At 44.3% G+C, this 9794-nt stretch overlaps 1 long non-coding RNA gene across 1 annotated transcript; it reads right to left on the bottom strand.

The window, feature by feature from the left end:
- On the bottom strand, nucleotides 1-4292 carry LOC147259368 (uncharacterized). The gene is made up of 3 exons (XR_015116858.1): nucleotides 4244-4292; nucleotides 867-936; nucleotides 1-102 (listed from the first exon to the last, which is right to left on the bottom strand). It is a non-coding gene; the product is annotated as an uncharacterized LOC147259368 (long non-coding RNA).
- Nucleotides 4293-9794: the final 5502 nt, after the last annotated feature.

Here is a 9794-nt window from a genome sequence, read left to right as displayed (position 1 = left end):
GTCCCCAGGTCACTGCTCCACCTTCACCTCTCATCCAACCCTGCTCCACTGCAGGAGCCGCGGTGGTTAACCTGGCGGGTTGAGGGTCAGAGCTGCACTCATCTGAGGTTTGGAAACAGGAATTCTGCATCGGTCAGTCTGTGAGGAGGAGGAGCAGTGAAGGGACATGACAGCCTGTACTTCTTTACTTGAGAAAATCTGATTCAGTACATCTACTTTTATCAGTCTTTTTTTTTACTTCTAATTGAGTACTGAATGTGTGTACTTTTTTCTGCCTCCTCCAAAAACTACTGCTTGAGGGTTAAGTACCTACAGTCACGTCTAAAAACGAAGATAAACCCGCCACCCTTTGTGTTCAGGGGGTTTTGGACGTTGCGATGTTTGATCATGTTTCCTTCACTGCCTCCTCCCTGTTTATCAGCCACGATGGTAATGCACCGTCTGCAGCAAACCACTGAAAATTAAATGAGCTAATTAAGGTAATTGCCAGAAATCTATGTTGCTATTAAGTTGCCACTCTGTAAGAGTAATGGTTTGCATCTTATTCACTTAATTGATTGGCGTACTACATCACAAACACGAGGCCGCTCATCTTATCTCCCCGCTGAACGCTCTCCTTCTCCTCACTTGAAACAACACATTAAAAGACTCTGTCATTTCAGACAAACGCCTTTTACACACTGTGAGTTTACTGTATTGGTTCCAGCATGCTAGTTTTAACAATGAAGCACGATAAAACTGGACTCAGCCGACTCAAAGCTACAGATAACTCTGTCATTCAAATGTCATTTTATTCTGCAGAATATCAAAGAAAAAGATTCGGCGGAGAAGCTTTTCACTTCTTTGTGTCTGTATGAAGGGCTCACTCCGGCTTATCTCCCACTGGATCTTATCTGGATCTCTCGATGGGTTCTGGTCCAGTCATGCTGCTTTCATCTGTAAAGAAAAAGACTATCTGAAAGTAGAGAAGAAAAGCATTTTCTGTTGTTGTCAGCCTGGAAAATGTCAGACGTTCGGGTGCATCATCGTTGATTTGTGCCATTAATGGTTCAGATAAGGCACTGAAGTTTCTCGTGGAGTCAGATGCCATTCAGTCACTCTGTGTGTGTGCTGGTAGCTAAAGGTGAAACGCTGTTTTTTTGGGGGTTTTTTTTTTGTGTGTCCCAATTTTCCAGCTCTACTTTTTATTGCCTTGTGTGCCTTTATGTCTGCGCTGAACTGTAAGTGCAAACGTAGTTTATATCTCAAGAAATATCCAAGTGAAAAATCAATCAAATGTTTTGGGAGCACTCAGCACAAAGCATTTCTCTCCCGTTGGCTCCTGTTCCATGTCTGCGTTATGCTATTGCTTCTCTGAGCATCCGGTGGCAGCCGTAAATGTTTGTGGCAGCAAGAGGAGTCTGCAGCACATGTACGGTGGCCCTGAGAGTTCAGCACAGGCAAATGTTGCAGCGCCGGAGGCCCACTCTCACACACCTCCACTTGCTCCCTGTCAAGTCCTGCATCACCAACAAAATCCTTCTCCTCGCCTCTAAATCCTTCCATCGAACCTCCTTCATCCCAACATGACCGCCCCGTAACCTGTGGTCACCTGATATGGGCTCCCCACTCCAGCTCCCATCTTTAAGAAACAAAACCTTCAGTGAAACTGGATGAACCGGTGGGTTCATCAGGGACGGGATCGTACAGGACCCACATGGCGATCTGATCGTGGTCTTTCCCGCTCAACCTAACGTCTCATCTGAATATTTGCTGCGTGTTCGCAGCGGCGAGCTAGCCCGTCCCACTGCTGTGTCACGCTGTGGTATGGACCTCTGCTTGCTTTTTAAAGTAGCTATTTTTGTTACATCGGTGTTCAGGGACAGTCTGGGTGCAGGAGTGCAGTCTAGACCGATGAGAGAGGATCGTCACCGAGCCTCAAGATTGGGCGTCGCTTCGCATAACATCCCTATCAGCCTGTATGACCCCCCCCCACTCCTGCCACCCCGAGTAGCTTCCACCACGTCAATGACGTATTTGAGCCCACGGAGCTGTTGTCTGTGGACTGGAGGCACATTTACACTCAAGGTCAATGAGATCAGAACCGAGCAGCTCAATCATCTTCACTGTGTCTGCAGTCATTTTCATATGTCATGTGATCAGGTACCATCCGACTGCAAACCCAACCCCCCGAACGTTTTTTACGACCTGCCCAATAGAATCAAGACGTTAGTCTTGGTCAGATACCCTAAAAGCTCAAGGGAAGTGCTCGCTCGTCTGCTCTGGGTCTTCAATGGAAACAGAAGATTTTTGGTGGGGGAAACTTTCCTGGAAGTCCAAACCTTCCAGACTGAACTTGTGTTTGAAGGTTGTGTCCGCTGTCAAGCCCCTCTTGCTGTCGTCCATCTGAAGACGGAAAAGAAGCCCGTTACGTGAACCACATGACCGAGCCTCGAGGTTGATGCATCCCTCTCTTTAGATTTCTACATCAATGTGTATCTGTCAGCTCGTACAGTTTGGGTGTTTCGCTGCTCTGCGAGCGTGAAAGCACCCGTGTGCTTAGGCAGCTCGGCTCCTGGATACCCTCCAATCACACTCCAGCCGAGAGGAACCGGAGCAAAGTGGATGTCAACATGCTTCTGCAATGATGGATGGGCCTCACTAGAGAAATGATGAATGACCAGGGTGGCCGCATGTGTTTCATATCATGCAAAAGGAGTTACTATTGCATAACTGCTGCTCCTGCGACCTCTAGTTGACCTGTGTCAGAACAAGAAGCCAGCCATGACTTTGTCTTCTGGATGGTCGACGCCAACGGGAAGTCAGGAAACATGATCTCCCAAGATTTTTTTTCTGAGTTAAAAATAAGTATTTTTCTTCCAAAGCTTCCCTCACTTGTAATGAAGGTAGTTATGTTTGTTTTCTTCTTCACGGCGCAAAACTCCAATAAGTTGTGCTAATTAAACACAGAGGAAGTAATTAAAAAGTCCCATATCTGCTGTGGGCAGACTGCACGCCTCTCCATGACGCCCGATAAATAGAGGAAGAGACTGCTCTTTCAATTTCAAAGTCTTTTTGAGAGCCATGACACAATGCCGTTCAATTCCTACAACCACCTTGACAAATGATCATTGAGCGAACTGGACTATAAAACATAAATGGTGTCCAAAAAGCTAATTTAATTTTATTTTCAACACCATCGAACCGATTGTTCACATTTCTCTCCCCGCGATTCATCTGACAAAACATGAAAACCCAGTTCAAGCTCGCTCAGCGGGCACGGTCGGCCCGAGGAGGTCGACGGATGGAACATGTACAAAAGAACATGATATCAGAGAGAGAAACAAAACATTTAAATTAATTTCTAGCAGGGAAACAGCCCTCTCAGGGCTGGTAAAAGCAGAAATGTGCTTGGCTAAGCTGCAGGAAACTAGAAAGATACAACCCTGAAGTGGTTACTGTAAAATATCCAGTCGAAAGGCATTTAAGTACTTTATTATCATCATAGAAAGGCTTTTTTCCTTACGTCTACTTTCTTTTGTCCTTCTAGATTTTTTTCAACTCAGCAGCTGAAATGACCCATTTTCTACATTTTCATTTAAACGACCCTGGAGGTCAATAAATGAAGACGAACAGCGTTTCATGTTCCGGGCTCATAAAGAAGATAAGTGTATTTAATCTTCTCTTTACACACTTGGGAGATTGGCTTCAACAGCTGTGCCACATTAAGAGTTTACAAAAAGATGTCAGAAGACACCCGGAGCAGAAGAAACCAGCTGATGCATCAGGAAAAAAACAAGCAGACCCTTTTATTTCTTTATTTCTTTAGCATCTTTTTCTTCTTTTTTTGGAAACAAAGATGATTGCTCCTATAACCGAAACAGCCTCAGATGGTTTCTGTATTTTTGGTAATTATAACAATTTCTTCGAACTGCCCGGAGCACATGATTTATAATGTTTACTGCATCTGGGAGATTTCCATATTATGAGAAAAGCTGGCACAACAGGAAGGTAAAATAAAGGCCTATTTGGGTTAAACCATTTTCATAGTATGAATAATGAATCCCCCTCCAACCCTGGTGTTTTGTTGAGTGCAGGCACAAGATAATTGAATTAAATACCCTAGAAATATTTATTTGTTACATCCTGAGTTACCGGAGTAAACCTGAAAATCGTCATTTCTTTAAAAACATTTTTGGCAAAGCAGATCGAGAATAAAACTTAACCAGAAGTACCTTCTGGCTCAGGCCCTAACTAGTAATACCTTGGTGGCGGGTGCCTGTCACGGTGACCTTTGACCTCTTCTCAGTCCATCCTCGGTTCCAGTGGAGGTTTGAGCCAAATTTGAAGGAATTCTTTGCAGTTCCTCCTGAGATGCTGTGGTAAGGAGAAGGGGGCAGATATTTGAGCAGTGTCGGGGGGGTGCAACATAGTACTTTATGAGTAACATGTGGTGTTTGTGATCAAACCTCAGTAATAATATTACAGTTACAGTGTCCCTTAACAGCAGAGCTGGTACAGGAAGCAGCTTTAAACAAAAGGAGTCCTGGGGGAGGTGTTTGGTGACTAATTCACAGGTTTTCACAAGTGGAGATGCTTCCCAGATGCCTTCATGTTACATTATTTACATACACGTGTACTTGATAGGTCGACACTCGCAGGAAAAAGAAAGAAATTCATTTTGATTTGATTTTGTTGACATATTAGAGTCAGTTGAGTTTACAGGGGGAGCTTCATATTTCTGTTTACCACCTCGTGAATCTTAAAATTCAACACCGTCACTTATTTTATTTTTGTGACTGGCGATTGTCGACTAATTATGTGGCAGCGGAGGCAGGAATACCCCCCCCCCCATGTTTTTTGTACATAGTTATGTCACATTAACATGTTATATTAACTGTGCCTGCTCACTTTAAACCACGCCAGAACCTTCTACAAGCAAACCCGTGTTTATCTGTGGACTCTATCTGTTCTGGGTTTTTAGTAAATCCAGGCTTTAAGTGACAACTGTCTCCGTCTGTGCTACCTCATCGTACTTCTTTAGGTTACCGGATCACACTATTATGAGGAGAGTGGATTCTGGAGGGGACTGACACCTCCTTCTCTGAACTTTGATGCCTGGACGACGGATGTCTCTTTTTATTCTGGCCTAAAGCAAAAAACTGGAATGCCTCTTGCTTCAATCTTTATTAAGCAATGTAATGCTGTACTTGTATGTTCATTCCAAATACATATAAAATGTAAAAAATAGATGAAAAATTCAACACCAGTTCAGCACTCATAAAAATCCAGACATGTCCAAGTCTGTAGGAATCAGTTGTTCATAACTGAGCCTGTAGAGTCCACGCTACCATTTTGAATGCCTCGTCATGCTCGTGCAGCCAAAGAAGAACCCTGTACACACAGTAATATACAGTAACTAAATACTTCAAATGAAAGTAATGAGTAATGTCTAAAATATTACATTTAGGAAGTCAGACAGTAGGTGAGGGGACGGTGACCTTGACCTTTGACCACTAAAATCGTTTCACTTCATCCTTGAGTCCCGGTGGATGTTTGCACCAAATTTGGAAGGCGTTCCCGAGGTGTCGTGTTAGAGAGACGGCAAACAACAGCTGCACGTGCCGGGACATCAACGCTGCTCTCTCGATGGCGGGTGTTAAATTCTGAGGAGTGATGAAGTTAAGCAACGGTCGGCGTTGAGAGAACAAATGTAGCCGGGGAAGGTCTTAACATGTATCCTGATGCAAATGTGTGTCAATGTTAATTTGGGTTAAGTGCAGGGTGGCGCTGTTCAATGACAAGATAAATGCTGACGTCCCTGACGAGCCCTGTGAAAGAGAGCTGAAGTGCTGCTGCTCTGAGCGTTGTTGCATCATTATTCATCCCCAGGACTGAGCTGAGAAGAAGCTGTGTATCTAATGATGGGCTCTCAGGACATCGAATCATCGGCGAGAATGACGCGACTGTAAATGAGAGTGCGGCTCTCTGCTGGTGTCGGCATCTCTATTCAAGACGGAGAGAGACGGGGGTGTTCCAGGTCTGACTGTCTCCTCGAGTGTCTTGTGGACATCAGTGTATGTTTGCATGTGCTTTGGTGATGGGCCATCAGGAGGAAACCAAATGTCTCAGCGGGGGGGTTTCTGACAGAGTGATGGGCCACGCTAAACCCTGAAAAATATCCAGAATCCCTTTTAGCTCTCAGACTAGAGCTGCACGGTGGCTGTACCCTAGTGTTTAGCCCCACAATACCACTGGATTGAGATGAACAAATTAACACAATTAATCCCGCCCTTTGCACCTTGACCCTGTTTGTGGCTCCAGCCTGTGTATGGACTTTAAGGGGCTGACAGTCAGAGATGCTGAAGCGGCGCAGCGGTTCTGTAAAACAGTGATGGAGGCAGACGAAGGCGGCGCCGGCTCCTGAGACGCGCCGCAGGTCACTCCTTGGGTGGATGCGGGTCATTGCCTGAACAGTGACGAGAGTTCTGAATGTGAGGGGAAATAAAACCTCCTCTCTAAACCTCTAAAGTTCGTTTATGCACACGTACCATAAATCCATACATAAATAAGTTTAAATGCTTAAACAGCCAAAACTGATGAATGCTAATTCATCACATTTGTATAATGAATTCCGAGGAATTCATTACAAAACGTGCTTTGTAATTTCTTGGTGCTTGTTTTGCTTTGCTTTTTCTTAGCTTGACAGTCCAATTATACACATTCATTTTTTTGGGAAAACAATATGCAAATAAAGTCAGGAATAAATAAATGCACATTGGAAGTGTTTGATTGTACAAAGTGATATCATGATTGATTATGAAATCCTCTTCTCTTAAATTTAAATTTGGAAGAAACCAAAAAAATAGTAACAATAATATTTCCTTTGATGATTCACTAAATCTATCAATGAAATCTTGAACACATCCTTATTTCTGCTAGCGTTTGAGTTTAGACCAGCTTTTATTCAATCAGGAAAATGACACCGATTTTCTTTTTGTGCCTCAGCGTTTTTAGACCGCTAGCGTTTGGTTTTGTCCTATAAAGATTTGAAAATTCTATTGATAAGAAGATTTATTGAAGAGTTCTCATGTTTAGACTGAAGAATGAACCGCTTGGACGAATCGATTCTGTCTGGAGTCGGTGGGTTCACATTCTTGGTCCGGTTGTGAGCGCCTGTGGTTGATTTGTTAAAGATGGCGGAGCTGAGTGTGTTTTTCTGTCCCCTCCTGTTTGTTTCTCTCTCCAGATGCCTCCTCCCTTCCTCCCCACGCCAGAGTCGTCATCCTAACTTGGGCTGAATCACTTATCAGCAGCCCGGGAGACTTAAACCCTGAGTCCAGTCAGCTGCCATGTAGCGGCAGCGTGTTAGCAGCTGCGGCTCCTACGTCAGTCAGGGGTTGCTCCTCCCCTTTGCAGGGCGCGTGTCTTGTGTTCAGCTCCTTTTTCAAAATTTCTGTTGCATTTAAACTCGTTATTGTTAACTCATTTGATTGACCAGATTTTGTTTTGTGGCCTTTAATCTTGTGGTTGTTACACTTAAACTGAATAATCTCCCTCTTGACTTTTCAGTGTCCCTTTCCTCCGGGTTACTTGGTGATTCCCATCGTGCCCCAACCATGACTGAGGACCTCACAGGCGACACTGTGTTTGAGTTAAGGCATATAAGTGCTCTGGAGGCTTGCATTTCTTTTAGTATAATAAGGGAGCACAAAAGAGTAGCTAGACAGATGGAATGAAAACTCCCACGCACTCTGCAGCAAATGAAATGTTCGGCTTTGCTTTTCAGAGGAAAATATAATTTCAAAGTTTGAGTCATCAAGTTTCTTACTTCGAATCTGGGATTTAAAATACAGTCATTTCAGTTTGGAGGCTACGAGTGATTTAAGACATCATCATGCTGTCCGGCGGCTCATCATCACCGCCAGCTTTCAGCGCGTTCAAGGACGCGCTGCCACTCAAGTGGGACACCACGTTTGTCCATCCTTTTATGACTGGCAACAGGTTACTGGAGACTGTGGTGGCAATAATAGCTGGATCAATACAACAGAGTGGATTGTCCTCCCTGACAATCCGTAGGTGAGCGTCGCTGTACTGATTTATCAGGAATGCAGTAACTTGCTGCAGCAATAACTGATGCTACATGTGGAGGATCTCAATTCGTCTTTATATTTGTGGAGCAATAAAGTCAAGCCTCTGCCTGATTTATCTGCAGTTAAATTCAATGAGAATATCACAGGGTGAATCAATTTTCCACCACAATGGTGTTGTTTGCCTTCACGTCGGGCCATCGATGTTCATCAAAGTAAATTGTCTACATGTATTGGTGTTAAAACTTGTGCTCCGCAAAAACAAAGAACTGTCCTTTAGGAGCGAAGTCTGCTCTGAAATCCTCACGATCCCTAACTTTGTTTGCTTCAAAGGTTTGGATCTGATCATCGCTCGCGCATATTCATTTATTTTGAGAATTCTACCTTTCAGAGTGCCGGTTTGTTTTACGCAGTAACCACAGCGGCATGACAGGCTGCTGCTGAACCTCACACCAACTTCTAAATGTGTTTCCATGAACTGCCAAGCAAATATGAGGCGGCCATCAGAAATGCTGCAAAATGGGAAACACAGAACACAGCAGTTCCTTTCAAGGAATTGAGAGCAAATAAACAAGGTTACATATTCATTTTACCACCAGAGGATGGTGGTAAAATGAATCAAGTACTTGTGGTTTATTCTAATTTTTTTTTTTTATTTTGACAAGAACTAGAAATACCAAACTTCCGTGACGTCAACCTGTCTGTCACGGCGACCTGTGAACGCCATGGGAATCTCAGTTCATGCTTCCTGAGGTATCGCATCAATGAGAATGAGACGCCTATCGTGTACATGTGAGGTCACACGGACGCCAAAATCTTGTCAGTTCATCCCACAGTTCCAGCGACTCGTAGTTCAAAATCGAAGAACTTCCCTCCGGGTGTCCCTGATTTTACCCCGTGAATTTACAGAGGGATCACAACAACAACAACGTCACGGACACACGGACGACCCCAAAACATCCCCGTGAGGCCCAGAGCTGTCGACTTTAGTTTGGTTTAGTTTGGTTATCAGGGACCATCAGAAGAAAACATTGATCTCACGGAGAAAAGCTGCTTTCACCAGTTTACCGATTTCCATCTGTGGTTCCTGGGCGGGTCGCCACAGAACACAGCCTAGAACGCAAAAGATACAGAGTACGATTACTTATTGTCCAACTAGAAAAACCAAAACCAGACACTCTCCTGAGGAAGGCAGCTTCCAAGTCACAAATGTACCAAATTTGGTGCTATAATTACCCCCCGAGCTGCTGTCGTAGGGGACAGGTGGGGGTCAGACGGAGAGCAAGTGAAGTGGCTGGTGAGCTCGGAGTGTGGGAAAGTTCTGGACTAGCTGGGCTGTTCAGCTGATCTCCTGAACCGAGGAAAATAGTACAAAAAATGTCAACACCTGACATGTCAGTTAACATGACTCACGGCTGGGCTTGGCTCCAGAGCTGTCAGGGCCAATATCGTCTAAGGTAATTCCCTGTCTCTCTCTCTCTCTGTCTCACACACACACACACACACACACACACACACACACACACACACACACACACACACACACACACACACACATGCACGCACAAGCACGATGTCACGATGCATAACCATTTCTAACCTTACCTAACTCAACATGCTCCCACTACAATGGTTTAAAAGTTAATCTGGATAAAAAATAGCGGTGCGCACACAGTCGTGTTTAATTTACAGTTTATATCTCAGTGTTTTGAATGTTGTTTTGGA

The sequence above is a fragment of the Aulostomus chinensis genome, chromosome 7, assembly GCF_037954235.1.
Source record: "Aulostomus chinensis isolate RoL2024-O1b breed Wild chromosome 7, RoL_Achi_v1.0, whole genome shotgun sequence".
NCBI lineage: Eukaryota > Metazoa > Chordata > Actinopteri > Syngnathiformes > Aulostomidae > Aulostomus > Aulostomus chinensis.
This window is presented reverse-complemented; position numbering and strand designations above follow the sequence as displayed.